We start from the raw sequence: 23,972 nt of genomic DNA on the forward strand, positions 1-23,972 counted from the left end.
CTCTGCTGTGCCGCAGTGGTGGACTGCGACGCCTCCACGATGCTGCCCCTCGAGTGCCAGTTCCTCAACAAGAGCGCGCTCACCACGCTGGTGGGGCCGCTCGCACCTCCCGCCAAGCACTTCCAGCTGCGCCGCAAGCCCAAGAGTGCCACGCTGAGGGCAGAGCTCCTGCAGAAATGTGAGCCCCGATGGTGATGTGCGGTGCATCCACCCTCTGTGTGCTGCAGCGCTTGGGAGTGATTCCTGCTCATGGCCAACACCAGTGACGGTTATTTTAACCAGTCCTGGGCCTCCCCTAGGTAGGCTCAGGCTCTAAATTTACAATCTGAGTACGACGTTTCGCCAGTAATTACAACTCGCTTCATCGGGTGATGGGTTTTAACGACACATTTATATTTACGCGATCTAACCCAAAAAACCTCTTATGGATGATTGGTCGCGAAAGCCTACGTGTGTTAAACTTGCATTATATCATTCTGAATGGCTGTGTCAGTATTATATTGACAGCTAAAGTAGGAGTAGTTGGATGTTTGTTTGCTTTGTTGTATATGTTGGTTATCAAAATTTGTTATGTTGTATGCGTGCGTGGGTGAAATTATTATGTTGTATATGTGGGTTATGAATATTCAGTGAAAATAATAATAATTAAATGAAATTTGGCCAAATGTGTAATTATCCGGAAATATGTTAATTTATGTAATTATGCACATTTTAATTATGCCAATTCGAGAGGTAATCGTATTAATTGTGCGAGTGGGTGTAATTATTAATGCAAGTCGTTATGATAACCAGACCCCGCCTCGGTGACGAGGGTGGGTTATCGATCGGAATAAGGCAATTAATCGTATGCAGTTATGCAGGTGTGGTGTAAGTATGCAAGATTAACTTAGATTAACTCATCTCGTTGTCTAGGTTCGTCTCATTCTCGCTTTAACATTCCCAGAGTGTGTATTCGTGGTTATATTTTAGGTCCCCGGTTCACCCCGTTATCGCTTTAACATTTACTGAGTATGTATTAGTGTGTTTATTAAGGTCACCAAGTTCAAATCTCAACGCAGAAGCAGATCTTATGCATAGATTTCAGGAAAGAATCACACAACCACTTCTGTATTGATCAATTTATTACTAATTCAACCTTAACTATGATATAGTATGCGAACTCTCAATCCCGGAACGTCAACACGGCATCAATACAGTATCATCAACGATTGTCTGATTTCACTTTGACAACGGCACATGGATCCCGCATAACGCGATGGTTGTTAGTGAGAGAGAGAGTCGTTAAAACATGCAAATACTATGCTAAGAAAACCTTAACGTTAATGAATGATTATACTCAATATTGTTCACGCAGTACCGCACTCCTTATTGATCATACGCAACCCTTATCACGTTGTTAGCACCTTGGGTCACGGACAGTTGAATATTCTGTAGAGGATGCGAGTACGTGCGGCGATTATGACTGAAAGATACTTGAAAGATTATACGGCGATAAAAAAACACAATCAAAAACAGTTATATTCTTAAAGGCACCAATCTCAACAGATACATCGGCAGGTTATCTGACAACAGAACGGCTCGGAGTAAGGGCCTGCGACGGTGCTCCTTTTCCGAAGATCGTTATCTTATACCAAGTTTACTAATTGGGGACCAGATCACCTGATAAGGATCCGGTGGGCCACCACTCCCCACGTGAGCGTGGCTCGGCGGAAGGAGGTGCCAAGAATCAGTTCGTATTGATGGATCTGTTGGGAATTTATGCGATTAAGAGTACAGCCCACTAAATATTAAAGATAAAAATTAAATACTCTTATAAACGACGGATGGCCATCACTCGGTCTCGTTGTGATGCCTTCCCAGCCACGGATGGCTTATGGGTTCGAGTGTGTTTGAGTGGTAAGAGTTGTCTTGAATAGTCAGTGTTCGGAGTCGATTCTTTATGTCAAACAGACGCCTGGTGGTCGTGTGGTGAGGGGGCGGTGCGCGTCATACGTATCAGTCGCTCCCCTGTCGGATGGCTGTTGATACGCTGTCGCAGTTCGGAACCCGGTCGGTAGGTGGCGCCCACAACTCGCTCGTAGCGTGCAGCTGGGTCGCCAACCGCGATGCTCACCACTCCGGGCAGCAGAGACCTCCGGCGGCAGAGGTTGACGAGCTGAAGATGAGTCGAGCCGACCCGCTGGTCGCAGCTCGCTCCTGAGCGACCCTCCCGGTCGAGCTCCTGGTCGACCCGCTGGTCGCGCTCCTGAGTCGACCCGCTGGTCGCACTCCTGAGTGACCCGCTGGTCGCACTCCTGAGTCGACCCCTGGTCGCACTCCTGAGTCGACCCTCTGGTCGCACTCGTTCCTGAGTCGACCCTCTGGTCGCACTCGTTCCTGAGCCACCCCGTCGCACTCCTGAGTGGACCCCTGGTCGCACTCTGAGTCGACCCTCCCGTCGCACTGTTTCCAATGCTCAGGATCCGTTCCTTTATGCCGAAAAATCCCCCTGGATCCCGCCCACAAGGCGGGGCTCTTCCGATTTTTGCTGTGTCAGGATCTGTCCGTAGGCAGGTGTGTCCATGTGTGTGTCCGTACGTCCGTGGTCCTTGTGTGCATCACTGACGGTATATTCCGTTGTCACACTCCCTCCATAAAACCCACGAGCAAACAATCAGATGTTACAAATTGCCTCGAAGTCGTCTCTCTGTCTGGGTGCAATATTATCTCTTGTCTGGCCTTCTTCATGAACCCAAAACACAGACGTTACAAATCGTCTCATAGGCGTCTTTGTTCGTGTTGCACAACCTGGAGGGAGGGGCAACACCTCTCCGACCCGGCGCACAAAGAAATGGTTAAAAGTTTTAAGTTAACATTTGTCCCTTACTATTTCACAGTTATGATTCTGTATGTAACCTAAGGTCTGTCGTTTCCCATCGTGGTGCTTGACTCAAGTGGAGGTGTTTCCCCGAGCGTATACACACTCCTATCCCGCGCTGCGGGGATACAAAGACGGCCGGGATCTCCCTTTCTCTCCGACCCTGGGTTTAACATCGTTTTTTTTTATTATGTATTTATTCGACCTGGTGGTGATTCATCCCGTTATCCTGGCTTTTCCATAAGTTTTACTTTTGTCTTTTCATGCATATGCTTATTACTATTAATTTATTTCCGATATCTTAGGTTAAGGGGTAAGTTTCTTGATCCTAGGAATTCGTATTCCTTGGTGCCTGCATGGTTATATAAGCGGAATATAGTTTACGGTGAATAGCGTTAACATTGATGTTATGTGCGATATTATGTATTGTGATGTCTTTAACTTAACTTGTTTGTCAGAGCTTTACTGACACGAAGTTGCATTCATAGCCCGCAGTCTTTGCCCCACCCTATCTCTGCTCGCCGTTGTTGTTGTCCTGCCGTTAATTCAAGGCCTCATTAATTTCCGTCACTCCTGAGTAGGTGAGGGCGGTTGAACCTTGGAGTCAGTTCTGGTTTTTGTCTGCCTGCTTCTTCTTGTGTCCCCTGACCCCGGGAGTTATTATTCTACTTTATGGCCTGTCGAAGCCCCACTCGCTGTTGCTGGGCTGGTGTTGTTCCCGGCTTTTTGCTTACGTTTGCAGTTCGCCGTGCTCTTATTTCCTTCCCTCTCAACCTTATATCGACTATTCGCTCCTGTCTGGGTGCGATTCAATTTTGACTTAGGAAGGTTCTGATTGTCATATGCTTCGGGTCGAGTTGTATAGAAAGTATTAAGTATGGAAATAACATTTCATATTGACTTAATAATGGTGATGGTTCAGTAGGCGTAACTTGTGGCCTGGTTTAATTGGAGTGGGTGTGAATATCAATAACTTTAGCCTACCCTGTTGTTAAATTCCGACTTTAACGTTACTTTAATAGCAATACAGAATAATTGAGCTTTTTGTCTTAACTAGGCGAATGCGAACTTCTGGTGACCCCCGCAGCTTGTTATTCAGCTGGGTCTTGCCCGCCTTGAGAGATATACAACCTCTTTTAAATCAGCTCTCTCCCCTGTCCAACCTTCTGCTCTGGGAGTGTTATTCTTAATTTCAGGTCCAAGGCCCCCTCACGTTCAGACGCGCAGGGTTGTTTACATCAGCTCCCCCCCTGTGCACACAGCCTTGAGCTGACCCACTTATCTTTATCTTTGTTTCCTCAGCTGCATGTTCTAACTAGCTCGGAATCCCTGAACACACAATCAGTGATGATTCCTGGCTTTCTGTGGTTGTGATGTAGACAAAGGCGCCTCTGTTTCTTCCATTGCCTTTGAGTCGACACTGCCCTATTATTTGCCCATGTGCTGAGGTCATAGAATTCGTTTTGACTTCAGTAATATTAACTTTCGATTTAAAGCTTTCGTGACTGCAGGGATTCATCTTCTTGTTTCTTTCGGTAAAGTCACGTAGAAGGGAAGTAATAAAATAATAAAAATAAAACATAATAAAACAATTCTCACGACGTTTCGGCTACAACGCAAGCAGCCGTCTTCAGGTGAAGAATGAGACACTACCAAACTAGGAGCTTATATAGCTGCATTGGGGGTTGAAGAGCGCCTTAACAAAAAGAATGTGCATGTGAAGAGGGATTTAGCATATTCATGGAAAATGCGTAGGCGTTGGGCGGGGGGGTGTCAAAGTCATATTATGCCCATGCATTATGCAGGATCAGCAGCAACCAAGGGGGGTGCAGGGATTAGCAGTAACAAAGGAAAGGAATGTTAATGATATGTAGCTGCAGTTACTCAACAACACGTAGAAAACTAAAGTATAAACTACATAAAAAAAAAAACTAAAGTATAAACTGCTGCATCGCACCATCAGTATACTTACTATACTCTATAATAAGCTGAGTTACTAACAGCAAGTAATACATTACAATTTTACCTCGTAAAAATTCTATAATATGCTTCCATCTAAACCTTATTCTCTTACATCACACGAGCATATACCGTACTATATACTGCCATAGATAAACCCAACATTAAATTATATACTGTATTGCTGTAAACCAACCTATATCTTATACATTTAATATCACACTATGTATTATTCTACACACCCTAATGTGTATCGAAATGGTTTATTACGTCCTTCCAATGATTGCTGAGCCAGAATCCATCTTCTCGGTTAAAGTTGTCTCTGTGTTTGTATATGTGGATCGCCTCATGAACGAATCTCTCATGATAGCCAGATGGCTTGCAGAGAACCTCTGTCTTGGAGAAGTCAATATCATGTGAGCCCACTGAGTTGTAACAGTGATCTGCCACGGCTGAGGTGTTAGTCCTACCGTGTTTCAGGTCAGCTTTATGTTCACGGATGCGGTCCGAGACATGTCGTTTGGTTTCCCCAATGTAACTACTACCACAGAGGCAACTTAGTTTGTAGACGCCAGGGTACTGTATGTCTGGAACCACATCTTTTACAGACGGTACCAGATCACGGATTTTATGTACTGTGTTGAATCGGACCTGGATCTTGTGTTTAATCAGGATTTTGGAGATCTTTTTTGTGACCCCAGCAATGTAGGGTAAGGTGATGGTCTTGAAAGGCTCCTCAACAGGATCCTTCTTGATGGTTGGAGTGATGGCTTTGCGGATTGTATAGTCGGAGTAACCATTTGCCTTAAGAGCTTGGCGTACGTGTTTGAGTTCACTGGAAATGTGTTCATGGTCGGAGATGCATTGGGCTCTATGATATAGAGTCTTGATGAGGGAATTCTTCTGAGATGGATGGTGGTGGGAATCCGGTTTTAGATAAGCATCCGTGTGGGTGGCTTTCCTGTAGACAGAGTGGCTCATTGAACCATCAGGTCTCCTTTTGATTAGGACATCCAAAAAGGGTAGCTTGCCATCATTTTCGACTTCCATGGTGAATCTGATGGCTGGGTGTATGGAATTGATGTGGTCGAGAAATTGGTCTAGAGCAGGCCGGCCATGTGGCCAGATGACAAAAGTGTCGTCTACGTACCTCTTCCATAAGGTCGGGCGTAGAGTGGCAGTCTGGATGGCGTCCGTCTCAAATTTCTCCATGAAGATGTTGGCTACAACCGGAGATAGGGGGGAGCCCATTGGGGTGCCCTCAATTTGCTTGTAGAAGGTTCCATTCCAGGTGAAGTATGTATTGGTTAAGCAGTGTCTCACCAGGGGGGGTACCCCAGCATTCAGTCCTTGATGAACCAAGTCTTCAATGATTGCGATGGTGTCAGGCACAGGTACCTTGGTGAACAAGGAAACCACATCAAAACTGACAAGCAGGTCGTCTGGGGACAGGGCAATCCCCTTGATTGTCGATACCAGGCCAATGGGCTCCCCCCTATCTCCGGTTGTAGCCAACATCTTCATGGAGAAATTTGAGACGGACGCCATCCAGACTGCCACTCTACGCCCGACCTTATGGAAGAGGTACGTAGACGACACTTTTGTCATCTGGCCACATGGCCGGCCTGCTCTAGACCAATTTCTCGACCACATCAATTCCATACACCCAGCCATCAGATTCACCATGGAAGTCGAAAATGATGGCAAGCTACCCTTTTTGGATGTCCTAATCAAAAGGAGACCTGATGGTTCAATGAGCCACTCTGTCTACAGGAAAGCCACCCACACGGATGCTTATCTAAAACCGGATTCCCACCACCATCCATCTCAGAAGAATTCCCTCATCAAGACTCTATATCATAGAGCCCAATGCATCTCCGACCATGAACACATTTCCAGTGAACTCAAACACGTACGCCAAGCTCTTAAGGCAAATGGTTACTCCGACTATACAATCCGCAAAGCCATCACTCCAACCATCAAGAAGGATCCTGTTGAGGAGCCTTTCAAGACCATCACCTTACCCTACATTGCTGGGGTCACAAAAAAGATCTCCAAAATCCTGATTAAACACAAGATCCAGGTCCGATTCAACACAGTACATAAAATCCGTGATCTGGTACCGTCTGTAAAAGATGTGGTTCCAGACATACAGTACCCTGGCGTCTACAAACTAAGTTGCCTCTGTGGTAGTAGTTACATTGGGGAAACCAAACGACATGTCTCGGACCGCATCCGTGAACATAAAGCTGACCTGAAACACGGTAGGACTAACACCTCAGCCGTGGCAGATCACTGTTACAACTCAGTGGGCTCACATGATATTGACTTCTCCAAGACAGAGGTTCTCTGCAAGCCATCTGGCTATCATGAGAGATTCGTTCATGAGGCGATCCACATATACAAACACAGAGACAACTTTAACCGAGAAGATGGATTCTGGCTCAGCAATCATTGGAAGGACGTAATAAACCATTTCGATACACATTAGGGTGTGTAGAATAATACATAGTGTGATATTAAATGTATAAGATATAGGTTGGTTTACAGCAATACAGTATATAATTTAATGTTGGGTTTATCTATGGCAGTATATAGTACGGTATATGCTCGTGTGATGTAAGAGAATAAGGTTTAGATGGAAGCATATTATAGAATTTTTACGAGGTAAAATTGTAATGTATTACTTGCTGTTAGTAACTCAGCTTATTATAGAGTATAGTAAGTATACTGATGGTGCGATGCAGTTTATACTTTAGTTTTTTTTTTATGTAGTTTATACTTTAGTTTTCTACGTGTTGTTGAGTAACTGCAGCTACATATCATTAACATTCCTTTCCTTTGTTACTGCTAATCCCTGCACCCCCCTTGGTTGCTGCTGATCCTGCATAATGCATGGGCATAATATGACTTTGACACCCCCCCGCCCAACGCCTACGCATTTTCCATGAATATGCTAAATCCCTCTTCACATGCACATTCTTTTTGTTAAGGCGCTCTTCAACCCCCAATGCAGCTTATATATAAGCTCCTAGTTTGGTAGTGTCTCATTCTTCACCTGAAGACGGCTGCTTGCGTTGTAGCCGAAACGTCGTGAGAATTGTTTTATTATGTTTTATTTTTATTATTTTATTACTTCCCTTCTACGTGACTTTACCGAAAGAAACAAGAAGAGTAATATTAACATTCAGTATTGGATTAGCAAATGGCAATGGTTCATTGATGTAGCTCGCAGCCTGGTCTCCAATTTGATGCGAGCGCGAGGATCGATAATTAGCCTACTCTGTTGTTGAATTTCGATTTTGACGTTACTTTAAAACCATGCAGGATTGGTGGGCTTTTGCCTTAACTATGTCTGGCTGACACTCACACTGTCTCTGCCGCCTGCACGGGTGACAGTGCCCGTTCATCAGGCCTTATCTTTCCTTGAAGCAAGGTTGCAAATTCTGCCATCCTAGCCCTCCTCCAGTTCATTACTTAACAACACCTGGTGTTTGCCAGTTTGGTGCGCTTTGGTGTGTTTCACTCATTAAAAAAACCAAGTAAAAAGATAATATATAAAATCTCATCAAATATGATTAATCTCAGTTTTGAAGAAGGGTTTAGGTACAACAGCTTTAAATTTGTTACTGGTGTTGTTTTATGGCATTCTTGATGGCTGAATTGTATAGTAAACTATAAAATTAAACATGAATTGGATTTTAAAGATACAAATGATTTAAGTTTTGGGAACCTTTTTTTATGAATAATTTTTTACATTGCTACATCTCATGCTCGTTGCGTTCTTATACTTTTATTCGGTTTGCTTATTAAGAGAGTTGCATCAGTTGGTGTAAAATCGAGGTGTAAGAGTTGACTACACCTGGCGGCCGACAAATTGTGACGATTCAAGTTGTGTGGTCTGTTCAAGATATTGGATATGGTAACTACCTTGCCTGGTATACAGGAGGTCGTGAGTTTGATCCCAACCCTGATGCCTGTATATTTGGAGTTTGCATGTTCTCCCGCGGTGCCTGGATTGTTCACTGGGTCCTCCGCTTTTCCCCTCGCGTTTAGAAACGTGCTTTAGAGGGTTTGGCTGCGACTATAAATGTCCACATGAGCGGCGACTTCGTTGAGCTATTATTTGTGGCCAGGCCACTTCTGAAAAAGAGCTATTAGCTCGGTGGGCCTTACCTGGTAAAATAAAAATAGTGATGTTATCCAATTCATACACACATTCCTTTTAAGAAACATGATTCCCACATACGCGATTCATCTACATACATGAGCTTAATAATCATTGTTAATGGATGAGTCGATGTAAAGATGAGCTGTTGTCGATTTGGCCATAATGTTGTTTGACGGTGTTATTTCACAGCTACGGAACCGGCACAACAGCTGAAGAAGACTTCAGGAATCCCTTCCATGCCAAGGGGGGGCCTTGTGAAGAAGATTGACACACCAGGCAGTCGTTTGCTTCGCCCATTATTCAACTATGCATACCTCGACGCATTCGTTAAATCTTAAGTTTGTGTTAACGTTTACATTAACGACGTTCGCAAGGCCAGCCCGGAATTTTTCTTGGGGCAGTTTTTAGTGATTTAAACCTCTATAAATCCATGAATTCGAAAACATTTGCTTTCCACAACAAGTGAATGAAGTCCCCTGGACACCCTGGCAATTATCCAGGTGAATAATTTTTGTATTCAAATATGGCAATTGATTAGTCAAGCGTCTACATGTAACCACATGCCAAAGGTAAACATAGACGGTAATATCTCGCCGGATGTGGGTGGTTATGTTCCTAGAAATGCCGTGTTGGGCAAAATTGCGTTGGAAATAATAGACCTCGTGGGAAAAATAGGTTTGTGTTCTGGGTCGGAAATTATCATCCACTCCCTCTTTGCTGAACTAATTCTACGTGATGTGTGGTGGTCATTATTCATACCTGACAGTTTATTGGTGGTGGTCGTGGTTCCAACCTGACCGTGTGGTGTGGTGCTAGTTGTTGCTCACACCTGACCTGTGTGGTGGTGGTGGTGGTTCACACCTGACCGCGTGGTGGTGGTGCTTGTTGTTGCTCACACTGACAGTTTGTGGTGGTGGTTGTTGCTCACACCGACCATGTGTGGTGGTTGGTTGTGGTTCACACTGACCGTGTGGTGGTGGTGGTGGTGCTGGTTGTTGCTCACACCTGACAGTTTTGTGGTGGGGTGTGGTTCACACCTGACCGCGTGGTGGTGGTTGTTGTGCATCGCCACTGAAAGGAATTCCCAAGCAGGCGCCGTTCCGCAGCCCCAGCGCCTCCCCCGGCTTCGGCTCCCCCGGCACACGCACGCCCCTTTCGGCGCGCACGCCACTCCGCAAGGAACGCGGGGTCAAGGTGAGGCCCGGCGGCCCGGCTCCACGATCGCCGCGAACACTGCCCTCGCTGCTTTACCACGGTGGCTGCACCGTGCAGCACGAAACGCGATAGCGTGCGCCCCGGAGAGGCCCCATGATATTTCACCCTGGGATAACGGCGTGGGATACCAAACACAACGCGGGAATATTTGGTTTTGTAACATTGCGGGTCCATTGTCGGTGTCGATGTACAAATCGTGTGACTTGCTGCTGATTAATGAGGAATGTTCTGAAGTTTTTGGGAAATCTCGAACTGTGCCGAGTGGTGACCTGAACCTGTGAACATGAATGGTTCTATGTGAATGTGTAGAGGGGTGCCATGTGCAGCATCTGCCCTGCATGTCCGCATGTACTTGCCCGTGTGAGTGCTCATGTGTGTGGCTGTGTGGGGAGTTTTTGGTTAGTGATTAGCGCACTGCGCTACAAATCCGGTGAACAGTTTAAATGTCTAGCTCACGACCATAACAGAGTCCAATATTTGAACTGGTCCCGGGACCTCACCCTCGTGTGCCATACAGGCATTCATAGTGGTTGTATATACTGTGTTGTGAAAAAGAATAAATAAATGAAAACTGTGGGAATTTATGAAATTATGCAAATGATAAAAAATGTATCAATAATTTAACGTGTTTCATGTTAATTGAGGTTTATTGAGTGCAAGTGTAATGTGATCAATCATATGTGTGTAAAATAGTACGTGAAAATGTATGTATATGGTCGATGTGTGTGTATATAGGAGTATTATGATGGGTGTGTGTTAGTTTGTATTATGATCGATAGGTGTGCGTGTAGTTACGTGTATTATCATTGGCTTTGCTTCGCTGTCTAGGGGTGTATCTTGTGTGTGGTTATTTGTGATTGATGTGTGTGTGATGTGAGGCTCGGCTTCATTGTCTAGGGGTGTATCTATGTGTGTGACGGTGTGTGTGTGTGATGCTTAGCTTCGTTGTGTCGAGGTGTATTACCAATCATGATATACAAGGATTCTAGCTTTAACTTTTTACGGATTATGATTCTCGCTTAAACATTTTCTGGTGTATTGATTTTAGTGGAATTGTCAGGTCTCAGGATTCGGATCTCGCTGCAGGATACAAGTTCTTATAATTACTATAATTATGCATGAACTTGGGAAGGAACCACTCGGGCTCTTCTGTGTGAAGCAACTTTAATATCTATCAACACTCTAATATGCGAACCACACTTATTGATCGGAATTGCCACAACAGTGCTCTTGCAGATATCCTACTCGTCGATAGCGTCCAATTAAACCTCAATGGTTATTTGTTGTTAAACTGAGCAATAGAACAATCGGCTAACTCCTCATAGTAGCGCGACAATACACGACGATAGGAAAAGTCCTTAAAAATGACTTCATACTGAACCGTGCTAAAGAAACTGTGTCCAAAGGCAAAAGGGGGCATCAATGAATTCATTGGTAAGATTAGATGATTAAAATAAATATTTAAAAACAATAGTGTTCATGCGAGTGTGTAGATTCGTAGCATATATGCTTATAACATGTTTAGTGTGACATCAATTCATTGGTAAGATTATGCAATTAAAGAAATATCCGAAGCAATCGTGTACATGCGAGTGTGTAGGTTTGGCTAATAGATGCTTATCAAATGGCTAGTGGGACATCAATGAATTCATTGGTAAGATGATGCAATTACAAGAAATCTCAAAACAATAATATTCATATGAGTGGAGATTCGTGACGTAGATGCTTATAAATGTTTAGTGTGAATTCATTGGTAAGATTATGTGATGAAAAGAAAACGAATGACTAAAATACTTCTAAACGACCGTATTCATGCAACTTTAGGGACAGAACAATGCTGCAGAACAACACTAACACAATTTTTGTTCCTGGGTGGTAAGTGTTCTTTCGTAATTGCATATGCCTAAAATGTTATAGAAAATGTCTTATTCCCCACAACTTTCCTGTTGTGACCAGAAGAGTGATGTGTTTGAAATTTCCCTATTTCAATGAGAAAACAGGCGAATTTGTATCTTCGTTCACATAAAGTCAGAAAAAAAACATGAATCAAAATTAACATGTATTTATCCTAAGTAATACAAAATGACTCCAAAAGATTTAGAGTGAGTAGTTTTTCGAGTTATGATTATACTGTAAATCACTTTAACGAATCATCCCCCAATTTAGTCTCTATCATGTTCACGTTTATACTGTCCTTGGTAGCGGCGTTCAAAGTCCAGTACAGGTAGTCCTCTACTTAAGATGGAGATGCGTTACGACGACCCCCATCGTAGTGCGCAAAATATCGTAAGTCGAAGATGGCTTCGCCTACCCAGGAGTCTTAAAGAATGGTGATAATTTAGCAAAACAGAGCAATTTCATGTACCGTACTGTATAACTATATACTTTATGTATTAATTAATTACAATACTGTATTGCACAGTAAGGTAAGTTAAAAAACCAAGGTAAATTCTTAGCCTACCTACATGAACTTGCAATTTAATAGAAAGTTTTTTCAGGAAACAATCTATCTGCTATAAAAACTTTTACACATGCATTGAACGTATTGTATCATTGTAACCTTAAAACGAAAATCGCTAAAGCTACGTATCATACATGCATTGAACGCATCGTAACGTATTCATATTGGACTGTACTCACCAAGATTCTGTCCGTCGTCTGCATACTTGAACAATGTTAGGTTGCTGATGGCAATTTTGTCGTATCGCCATCGTAAGATCGAAATATCGTAAGTTGGACCATCGTAACTCGGGGACTACCTGTATATCCTGGTGGAAGCGCTCACCCTTGCTCCTCTGAGTACGCTCCCATGTTCTCCTGAATTTATCAAGATGAGCATCAAGGATATGGACTTTGAGGGACATCCTACAGCCCATTATGCCGTAATTCTACACCAGAGTCTCAACCAGCTCCACATAGTTTTCGACCTTGTGATTGCACGGGAAGCCACGAACCACTGCGACAAAGCTGTTCCAAGCCGCATGCTCCTTACTATTGAGCTTCTTGGAGAATTCATTGCACTCTAGGATCTTCTTTATCTGTGGTCTGACGAAGACACCGGCTTTGACCTTTGCCTCAGACATCTTCGGAAGAAGTCTTGAAGGTACTTGAGGCTGCCGACTCCTTATCTACAGCTCTGACAAATTGTTTCATCAGGCCCCAATTTGATGTGCAGTGGTGGCATCAGCACCTTCCGGGGGTCCACCAGTGGCTCCCACTTGACGTTGTACCTCCCCACAGAGAACTCTGTCCGCTGTGGCCAGTCCCGCCTGTGGTAGTGCGCCTTGGTGTCCCTGCTGTCCCAAAGGCAAAGATAGCAGGGAAACTTGGTAAAATCGCCTTGGAGACCCATCAGGAATGCCAACATTTTGAAGTTTCCGATGACCTCCCAGCCGTACTCGTCTACTTCAAGGCGTCCTGCAAGGTCTTGATGCTGTTGTTAATCCTCTTTGAGGTGCACCGAGTGAGCCAGGGGAAGAGATGGCTACTTGTGACCATTATGGAGCAGCATGGCTTTGAGGCTCCTGGATGAGCTGTCAATGAAGAGGCGCCACTCATTCTGGTTACAGGTGATTCAGATTGCCTCGAACAGATTGGTCACATTGTGGCAGAAGCAGAGCCCATCTTGACAGGTGAAGAAGCTGCAAAAAGATTGGTGACGCTTCCTCTGATCTGCAACTTGCACACTTTCATCCAACAAGTTCCACTGCTTGAGCCTAGATGTCAAAAGGTCAGCATTGGACTTGGTGAGACCAAGATCTCTGATCAAGTCGTTGAGGTCTTTTGGTTGAGGTAGTATGGGTTTCTCTCCTCAGCTCCACCTCTGAAATTGTCATCTGGATCTACAACGTCTTCTTCCCTCTCTGACTTGCTGCTCTCTCTCCGGAGGAGTGGGTACGGGGAGCTCATGGCAGTGTGGCACCGGGGCGATGGATGAAGGAAGGTCCGGATACGTGATAGCAGGTGCATTCTTGCCAGTCTGACGTTTGGAAGGGTCCACCATGCAGAAGTAGCAGTTGCTTTCGTGGTCAGTGGGTTCCCGCCAAATTCTTAGGATAGTGAACTTTATGGCTCTCTTTTCCCCTCTGTACCATCCTACAAAAATATAGTTATTTCACCCATGACTAATATGTAAGAGATTCTCGCAACATTTTTCATGTATGATATATATTTTTTCAATGACATTGAAAATTGTAAAACATTTAAAATGAAAAACTTTTCCAATAAAAAAAATTGTAACAATTTTATAACATAAAATTCTGAGCAACAATTGTCCATCTTACCTTCCAGAGTTTTTTTGCGTTGCTCGCAGGTGAAATGAGGTGCCCAGGGTTTGTCTTGATCCCCGACAGGCATGCCGAAATAGGCCTCGCACATCTTAGCAATGCTTCCACAGAGTACTTTTTCGCTCTTGTCTTGATGAATTAGCCACAGACCAAGCAAAAATGTATCTGCCGGATGCTTGCAGCCTCTTGATGTCATCCCAGAAAAATGCAGATATGTATCCACTTAGGCAGCTAAACCTAAACTGAACTGGTGGGCTTTTAAGGTCCCTGTATTTATACTACTATTTATATTACTGGAAAGTTCTAGAATGTTCTAGAAGGTTACTCCAAGTTTACTTAGCACTGAATCTATCTGGAATGTTCTGGAAAATAGGTAAATTTTATAATATCACTGTTCTGGTCACAAAAGCAAAGTTTGTGGGAAATAATAATAGCCGTTTTTTGTACTTTTGAGGCACAAGCAATAGAAAATAACACTTGCTACCCAGGAACAAAACAAATTGTTACACAGTGTAATTAATTCACCACTTTGGAATGGCAACCCTTTTCGGATCAAAAACCCCGTGGAAACATCTTATTGGTACTGATATGCGCGTTGTGTGTGTGTGTGTGGGAGGGCAGTCACCACGAGGTCCAATAATATTATTGTAGCGGGGAGTATGGTTTGAGTTGTCCACGTACTATCTCTGCTAACTGTGGTTCTGGGGTCCAGATGGCGACGAGCCGTCGTCCAGCGTTTTTCCTTGTACCGAAAATACATCAGTTCCCCATCTTTATCGCCAAGAATCCGTGCTTCTTATTCTCACGTTATGTTTGATATATATCCTGATGTTGAAGATATAGCTAAGCTTGTAACTCTACTGCTGAACTTTTAAACTTTCCCCAGCCAGCTTGTAATGATTAACCTCCCTTTGGTGGATGTTGCTGTCTGGTGGAAGGCCCCTGGTCCCCTGTGGGGTTCTGTCTTTGTGTGTCATTTTCTTTATTTCGTGTTCTTTTATTGCTGCTTCCTCTGAGAAGCCAATTTCGGGGTTTCCCCGGTAATTTCATTAGCCCCCATTGGGCTTGCTGTTTTATATAACATTTTACTGACTTTCTTAAGCCAGCTAGTGAAGTATTAACCTCCCAGGTGTCTTTTGTGTGGTCGAGGCAGGGGGGGGGGGGGATTCACCACGTGTTTGTGCCACAGCGCTAAATCCAGATCTAAAAAACTATGACATAAAAAATAGGCAGAAGCACTCTTAATATAAGTTTTTAGGAAAAGGTACTTGTACAACAATATGTCCTTCCTATCAGAACTTGCCCTAACAGTTTGTTAAATGTTATATATGGGATCTTTTTTTGTGCCCATGTACATTCCCATCTGAGTGCTCGTGCCCACGTCTGCTCGTGACTTCGTGCGTGCCCGTGTGCAGCTGTTGGACATTTCGGAGCTGGACGCGGTGGGAGCTGGCCGCGAGGCCAAGCGGAGGAAAAAGGCCCCAGGTCGGTATTCCCAGTGCTGGGTCTCCTCGTGGCCCCTGCTCCTCTCGGGAACGTTTGTCCACCGCCGGACGATGGCTTTCCCGCACGCCGTCACAAACTCTCGCCATCCCATGATGACAATTCGTTTCACTCCCTAACATTAACTGATTTCGTTGAAATATCTCCACAGTGGTCAAGCTTCGTGCTTGACCTTCGGCCGTCCCTTATCGTCGCGTATCCTACCCCGGCACACTGAATACGATGTGCGCGCCGGCTTGTGCGTTGTGATTCTGCTCTGGCAGAGGCGGAGCAGGGGGAGAAGGCGGCTAAGGATGAGGCGGCCGTGAACCCCGTGACCCCAGACTACGCCGCTGGACTTGTATCAACTCCGGTACTCACCCTGCTCACACCGCATTCGCACTACACTCATTCACACCCTACTAACTCCCAACTCACTCACTCCACTCACACCGTACTCACACTTCTCTCGCTCACCGCACTCACACCCGATTGCACACAAACGCCACTCGCTCACACTGCACTCACCCACTCACACCACACTCACCCACTCACTGCACTCACTCCCCAGTCACTCACACCTCAGTCACTCACACCTCAATCACACCGCACTCGCGCCACTCACTCACACCCCATTCACGCCACACACACACCGCACTCGCACACCACTTACGCCCCACTCACTCACACCCCAGTCACTCACACCCCACTCACACCGCACTCGCCCCACTCACCCACTCACACTGCACTCACACCCCACTCACTCACACCCCACTCGCTCGCACCCCACTCGCTCGCACCCCACTCGCTCGCACCCCACTCGCTCGCACCCACCGCTCGCACCACACCACTCGCACCACCCACCACCGCCCGCACCACACCACTCGCACCACACCACTCGCACCACACCACTCGCACCACACCACTCGCACCACACCACTCGCACCACACCACTCGCACCACACCACTCACACCCCAGTCATTCACACCCCACTCACACCGCACTCGCCCCACTCACCCACTCACACTGCACTCACACCCCACACTAACACCCCACTCGCTCGCACCCCACTCGCTCGCACTCCACTCGCTCGCACCCCACTCGCTCGCACCCCACTCGCTCGCACCCCACTCGCTCGATCGCACGTCCGCATCGCACCCCACTCGCTCGCACCCCACTCGCTCGCACCCCACTCGCTCGCACCCCATCTCGCTCGCACCCCACTTCGCTCGCGACCCCACTCGCTCGCACACCCACTCGCTCGCACCCCACTCGCTCGCACCCCACTCTCGCTCGCACCCCCTCGCTCGCACCCCACTCGCTCTGCACCCACTCGCTCGCACCCCACTCGCTCGCACCCCCACTCGCTCGCACCCCACTCGCTTGCACCACACCACTCTCACCACACCACTCTCACCACACACTCGCACCACACCACTCGCACCACACCACTCGCACCACACCACTCGCACCACACCACTCGCACCACTCGCACCACACCACTGCGCACCCCACTCACTAACACCCCCACTCACCAACACCCCACTCACCAACACCCCACGCACTAACACCCCACTCACTAACACCCCACTCACTAACACCCCACTCACTAACACCCCACTCACTAACACCCACTCACTAACACCCCACTCACTAACACCCCACTCACTAACACCCCACTCACTACACCATACACACTCGCACCATACTCGCTAACCACATACACGACTCGCAACTACAACCCAACTCGCATGCTGTGGCCACTTGACTTGAAGGGTTATGAGTATAAAAAATGATTAAAATGGCAATAAAAGCAAAGGGTTGTTTATGCAAGTGCAATGTGTGATGCAACGTCTGCCCGTGTGTGAACTGCCTCCTCTGTTGTTGAGTAACGTAGCAGCGCGAAAGGTGACGCCTACCGCCCCTCTGTCTTGCAGAAACTGGGAGCACTGAGCAATGACAGCTCGATGCCTTCCACCAGCTACCTGCCGGCCACACCCAGCATGATCCCTTCCTCGTCCTACAACCCCAGCACAGACGCCCCCTCTGGTGAGAGAAACTCGCCCCCCGCCCCCACCCTGTCGCACAGCTGCATGCAAAGATTGCTTCTGTTGCGATTTCCCTGGTCCGTTCCATCGGAGATATTATCGATTAAAAACATGCTATGCAAATTACACGCGTTAGGCCTATCCACCCTGTTAATGGCTGCAGTGAATTGCCACCCAGATGAATTCAATGCATCCTTGTTTGTGGAATGTAATGTGAACCTCAGCATTATACATAATCTCAGGCTGGATTGACATCTTGACCAAACAGCCCGAACACACAAACCTGGACATTTTGCTCCATCATTGTCAATGGACACATTTTCTTCTTAAAATCATACTTAAAAGCGGCAGTAAACTTGCATGCTCGCTCATACCAGCAATAGCGAAACTGCCCGACTGTATATCGTGGTGAAGGTCCGCATGGAAGCACCGCTCGGCGTGTATGTTGCGGCTCACAGGCGCCAGTGGGGCAGCGGCCATCCGCGACGCCCTGCAGTCGAACCGCACCCCCGAGGAGCCCCCCAGCTCCCCGACCGTCCCCATGGTGCAGAACCCGTTCAAGCAGCAGGCGCCTCTCTACAGCAGTGCCCTGCCCTCCTCCGCGACCGCCCCCGCCGCTTCCCCGAGCCCCACCACGCCGCAGCCCACCACCCCCACCCTCGCGCAGGGCCCCGGCTAGCCAGCAGCAGCCCGTGCCCGTTCCACAGCCTCCTGCCGCCACCGCCGCCACCGTCGCTCAGCAGCAGCAGACGCAGCAGACGCAGCAGAGCCAGCCTAAGAAGAACCTCTCGCTCACGGTGAGTGGCCGACTCGGAGGTGCATTCCCGAGTCCGGGCAGAGCGTTTCCCTGGTCTGGCGAGTGTTGGGCGGCGATCGTAATCGATGGCGGCACGTACAGTGGTTCTCGTCGACTTTGGAAGAAAGCGGTCTTGAATTTATATCTGACCAGTTTTGCAGAGGTTGCTCTTCATTAAATCATATTAGATTTAATCATTTTCACAATTAAAGATCTCGCCCCAAAGTTCTCACGAGCAGGATACAGACTAAGACAATTGAGGGACACTACATGGACTCATAAAAGACCACCGCAGCATCCAAGACATCTTGGTATTTTAATAACCTCATAGTTTTAAGCATTGTATCAATAATATTTAGCACCACTTGTTACAAGAAGATAAAAGAAAAACCCACTCGATCGACATAACACGCTCCACATACACGCCGTATAGGCAACATTTAGGTGTCCGAGTTTGTATGAAGTTGAGTCTGCAAGGCTCCTACATGTCCTGAAGTGAGATTATTAACTGAAAGGTATGATGTGGTGATCTAGGTATAGCAGACCTACCCGCAAGGCCAGATCTCCTATCTCTTAATGCGAATATATCTTACTTGCACAAGCAAGTGATGCCTAAGTCTCTATCTCAGCCACACGAGGTCCACAATCACCCGGTAAGGCTGCAGCTGGCCGCTACGGCCCCACCTGTGCTGATGAACGGCTGTCGTGCGTCTCTCCAGATCACAGTGCCTCTCTGTGTTCCTCCCGGTGTCACGCACGGAAATGCCTTTGTCACACTCCGTTAAACATGCACCCTTCACCTTATCCCGAATAAAATGAGCATGCACATTAATAAGGCACACTCTTTAGTAAGTATGCCATTAGCAGTGCTGCAGTTCATCATAACTCAATGAGCATAACTGCTCTTGAGTGCGCTCAATCAGTGGCTTAACGTGTATTGGGTTGGAGGCCGGAGTTGTGCACAACTACCAGCTCGACACATGTGCGAGGGGAGGGCCTCGAGGCCTGTGCGTTAACAATCATACACGTTTAAAGTAGTGAGCGGTTTGGGTCAAAGCATGCATAGAAACATACACTTTAGACGGTGAGATGTATAAACTCTCGTATTGCATCAGACACGTTTACTTGTAGGCAGTTCTGCTCATGGGCTACGCCATTCTGCAGAGTAGCGACACAGTCTTTTTGTTTACGAGCAGAGCACTCGGAGCTTTGCGAGAGCAAAAAGCCGACTTGTGTGCTACGCAGTGCAGTTTAAATGGGAATTTTGGCCTCAAACATCCCAGAATAATTTATTATGCTTTGTTCAGTACTTGTCTCAAAGCCAGGCCTTATGGTTCCTGCATTCCTCGATGACTTAACACTCAGCCAGATAGCCGGAGATGAACTCGCAAGATACGGAGTCGCCACTTATAGTTGTAAAACGCAGATGCCCAGGCCTAGTGGGCACGCCCATTCAGCAAGGAATAACAATCGGGGGTTATGGCTGCGACTTTGTAGATGACCCATCTCAACATCGGTGTGTTCCGAAACACTCTTAGACAACCATCACAATATTAAAATGGACAAGATATATATTTGCAATTGGTAGATGTATTCCATTCTTTTAAATCGGTAGTAATTAATGTCTGATTAGTAGTTATCTTAGCCGGCAGTGATATGGGCAGCCGCTGTCCGCTGGCTCTCGTGTCTGGCCCTTGGCGTTGTGTCCCCCCACCCGCAGGCCACACACCATCCCGGCCCAGAGCCTCCACGCCATTCATGCTCACAAACCACAGAAATTACTTTCACAATAAATCCCGCAGTCACTGGTACGCGAACGTTTAAAAATAAATGTAGTCGCGAGTCGGTGCCACCAGCCTGCACGGTGATCACACTAATGTAAGTTGATCGCTGGCCCCAGGTAGCCAAGCTTTTCTACTCATGGCTTTGTTTGCACCACTGCCGAAAAGCAGATTGGAGCCATGCAGGGCAGCCCAACACTTCTCCTTGTCCCGAAGCTTCAGGGGCCGTGCGACTGGAGTCAAACGCTTCTCACTGTATCGGAGGGACTGATTAGGGGTATCGCTGAAAATGTGTACGGCTAGGTCAGGGGTCGGCAACCTACGGCTCCAGAGCCGCATGCGGCTCTTTACGGGCTGCTTCTTGACGATATGTACGTATGTACAGTATGTACTCAGATGCATTGCGGCTCTTGAAATACTGAATTTTGTACCGAATTGGAAAGAAATGGCTCTTCTTGTTATTTTGGTTGCCGACCCCTGGGCTAGGTTCTCAATATTTTCTTTCCTGTCGTATACATGCTGAATACTTCTGCATGTTTTGTATTCATTCTCTGTCTTTGTTGGTGTTATGCTACAGAGAGAACAGATGTATGCTGCGCAAGAGATGTTTAAAACTGCAAACAAAGTTACAAGGCCAGAGAAGGCCTTGATCTTGGGATTCATGGCCGGATCCAGAGGTGAGTGGTGCTCCTGCCTGGGTTCACGCCGAGTGTGAATGTATTGATGTTGAACTTTCGCACCAGACATAGCCAACTGCTTATCAGAGGTAGAGCTTTTGTAGTGATAATATATTATAATATAACCAAAACTTTTGACGCAATGACCAATGCGTGGTTCCATGCCGCTACATTGCAACTTCCATCCTTTTGGAGGCCACATTTAATGTCAGCCCAGCTCTCTAGGACCTCCGGCTTACTCTAGAGCAGTGGTTTTTAACCTGGGGTGCACGCACCCCCTGGGAGTGCGAGATGACCTTTTCTGGGGGTGCGGGACATGGGAAGATTTTTTTAGAAGGTAAATCATCGAAACAAATTAAGCACGGGCACGTAAGTACAACTACTTAGTTTCATCAAACCTATGTATTTATTTACATTGTGCATTTTTTTTTACGATTGAAAACAAAAGGGGTACAAGGCTGCAGTAATGGTTAAAAACCACTATTCTAGAGAGTAGTATATCTTACAGGCACTCCCACTCTCAAAATCCACACGCCAATGCATTCCTCGCTCAAGATTTATTATTTGTAGACGTGCAGCTTGTGCTGGGTTTCGGAGTGGATGATCGCGGGGCGTGGTGGCACTGGTAGAACATGCACAGAGAGAGAGAGAAGCGTGTCTTCAGAAGGCAGTACAGCAGCCAGTTTCTTCACTGATCGTGTGGAGTCGTAGTTCTTCCACGTATTTGTGAGTTTTCTTTGAGTGTCCCAGTCTATTCCCAAATTAACCAAAGTTGTCACCAAGGTATGGGGCCAAACTTCTTTGACAGGATGCTCTTGAAAATAAGTAATTATTTTAAGTGTTTTGTTGTTGTTACACAATTAAGAAAAGATTTTGGTGCAATCACGGTCACGTGCATGGTAATGCTCAATCTGGGTTATAATCGATAATTCATTCAAAAAGAAGTGAAAATGTGTTCTCATCGATTAAGGGGAATACTTAACAGGCAGTCGGAGTGAAAACATTGCCAATGATTGCATTCTGTGCAGCAACTCTCAATGCAGCTTTGTGCCAGTCAGCCGCGCTCGTCTCGCAGCGGCAACACTCACAAGCATCGTCATTGCATGTATTTAGCGTCCGCGCTGCAGGGTCGCGCGTGTGTGTGACCACTGCACGTGGCGTCCCGTGTGTTTTTGCGCGCAGAAAACCCGTGCCCCGACCAGGGCGACATCATCCAGATCAAGCTGAGCGAGCACACGGAGGTGCTGCCCAAGGCCGACGGCACCGGCAGCACCACCATGCTGGTGGACACCGTGTTTGAGATGAACTACGCCACGGGCCAGTGGACGCGCCTCAAGAAGTACAAGCCCATCACCAACACCTCCTGAGGCGGCGGCGACGCGCGCTCGTGGAGAGTTGTGCTCCTGGTGACGGGCCCCGTGCTAAACCTCGCCGTGCCCCGTAATGCGGGACTGCCGTTTCTCCTGCACCGGGCACAACATGAGACGAACGCGGTTGTGTAAATTGCTTTAGTTTCCTCACGCTGTCGGAACAATAACACGAGACTTGACTGATTTTATAAATGTAGACTTCCTAAGAGGAGGGGGAGCGTCTTGACCAGTGTAGTCCAGTGGTCAGATGTGAGCCCTTGTAGCAGCACTGCCCTGTATCACATGCGATTGCTCTCGGACTCTAATTCTGATCGGACTAGCAGTCGCAACTGCACACGTCATTTCACTTACCGAAAATGTACTCGCGCAAGATGGTAAATAAGTGAATATGCCTTTGCCTTATTAGTTTTCTAAAATGGAAATGTGGTGATGTTAATAGTGCCGTCATATTTTGTAAAACGCCATTGGCAATGCCCTGTGTCCTTTCCCTGAATATTGTTTTGATTTGTTAATCCCGTCAAAGCTTAACAATACACATGGTCTCTGTTTGGATTTCTTTTACAATGAACGTGTGTAATGCTGCTGACCTCCCGACGTGTGTATGGCCGTGGTTTCGTTACATGTTGTTGAACATTGCTAAACTGTGACGTGTTTGTCGAAGAGGTGTCCTTAGTTGATATTTTTCAGATTGTTTCGATGGTTGATATTTACCTCGGAGAATCTCTGGTATTTAAAACAACGTCAAACTTCGGTTTAAAGGACCTTTTTGCATTTTTCTTCGACGCACCCTTGTGCCGACGGTCGCCCCGTTGCCCACGAGCGCTCGGGCGCGGGTTCCCTGCCGGCGTTCGCCGTGGCGACGGCGCCGATCTCTCCGAGAGAGGGGCACCCACGGGCGATGATGCACGCATTCGCTCGAGACCGCACGGACGCACCTGTGCGGACGGACGCGTGGTTTGTCGAGTGTCGCTCTGAAGCAGAAGCGCTCTTGAGACGGGCAACGCTGAATGAAAAGCCAAACCAAATCCTGAAAAAATGTTCAGTCGTTGGTAGCTTCACTTATCACAGCCCGACGCACTTGCAGGTCAAGGCCCGGGATTCAAACCCAGCCATTCGGCTCTCCTGGCTTGGTGCTGTGGTGCGCAGGCATTAGCATACAACTATATCCGTCCAGCCATCTCTAACATGGCACATTAACTTTTTCATCGACTTTAGATGAAAACCGGTTGTCCCATCTCTCAAGTCCTTACTGACCAACACCATTCAGTGGCTTGGAATACCACAAGTGAGCTGAATGAGCAATTCAACATTTGTGTAATTCCATATTAA

General features: G+C 46.8%; 1 pseudogene; it reads left to right on the top strand.

Annotated features, from left to right (window-relative positions):
* The first annotated feature begins 6 nt into the window (after positions 1-6).
* On the top strand, positions 7-23,199 carry LOC133339319 (negative elongation factor A-like; annotated as a pseudogene).
* Positions 23,200-23,972: the final 773 nt, after the last annotated feature.

Source organism: Lethenteron reissneri, unplaced genomic scaffold (assembly GCF_015708825.2).
Source record: "Lethenteron reissneri isolate LAM-NWPU_2019-01 unplaced genomic scaffold, ASM1570882v1 scaffold_1805, whole genome shotgun sequence".
In the NCBI taxonomy this organism is placed as follows: Eukaryota; Metazoa; Chordata; class Hyperoartia; order Petromyzontiformes; family Petromyzontidae; genus Lethenteron; species Lethenteron reissneri.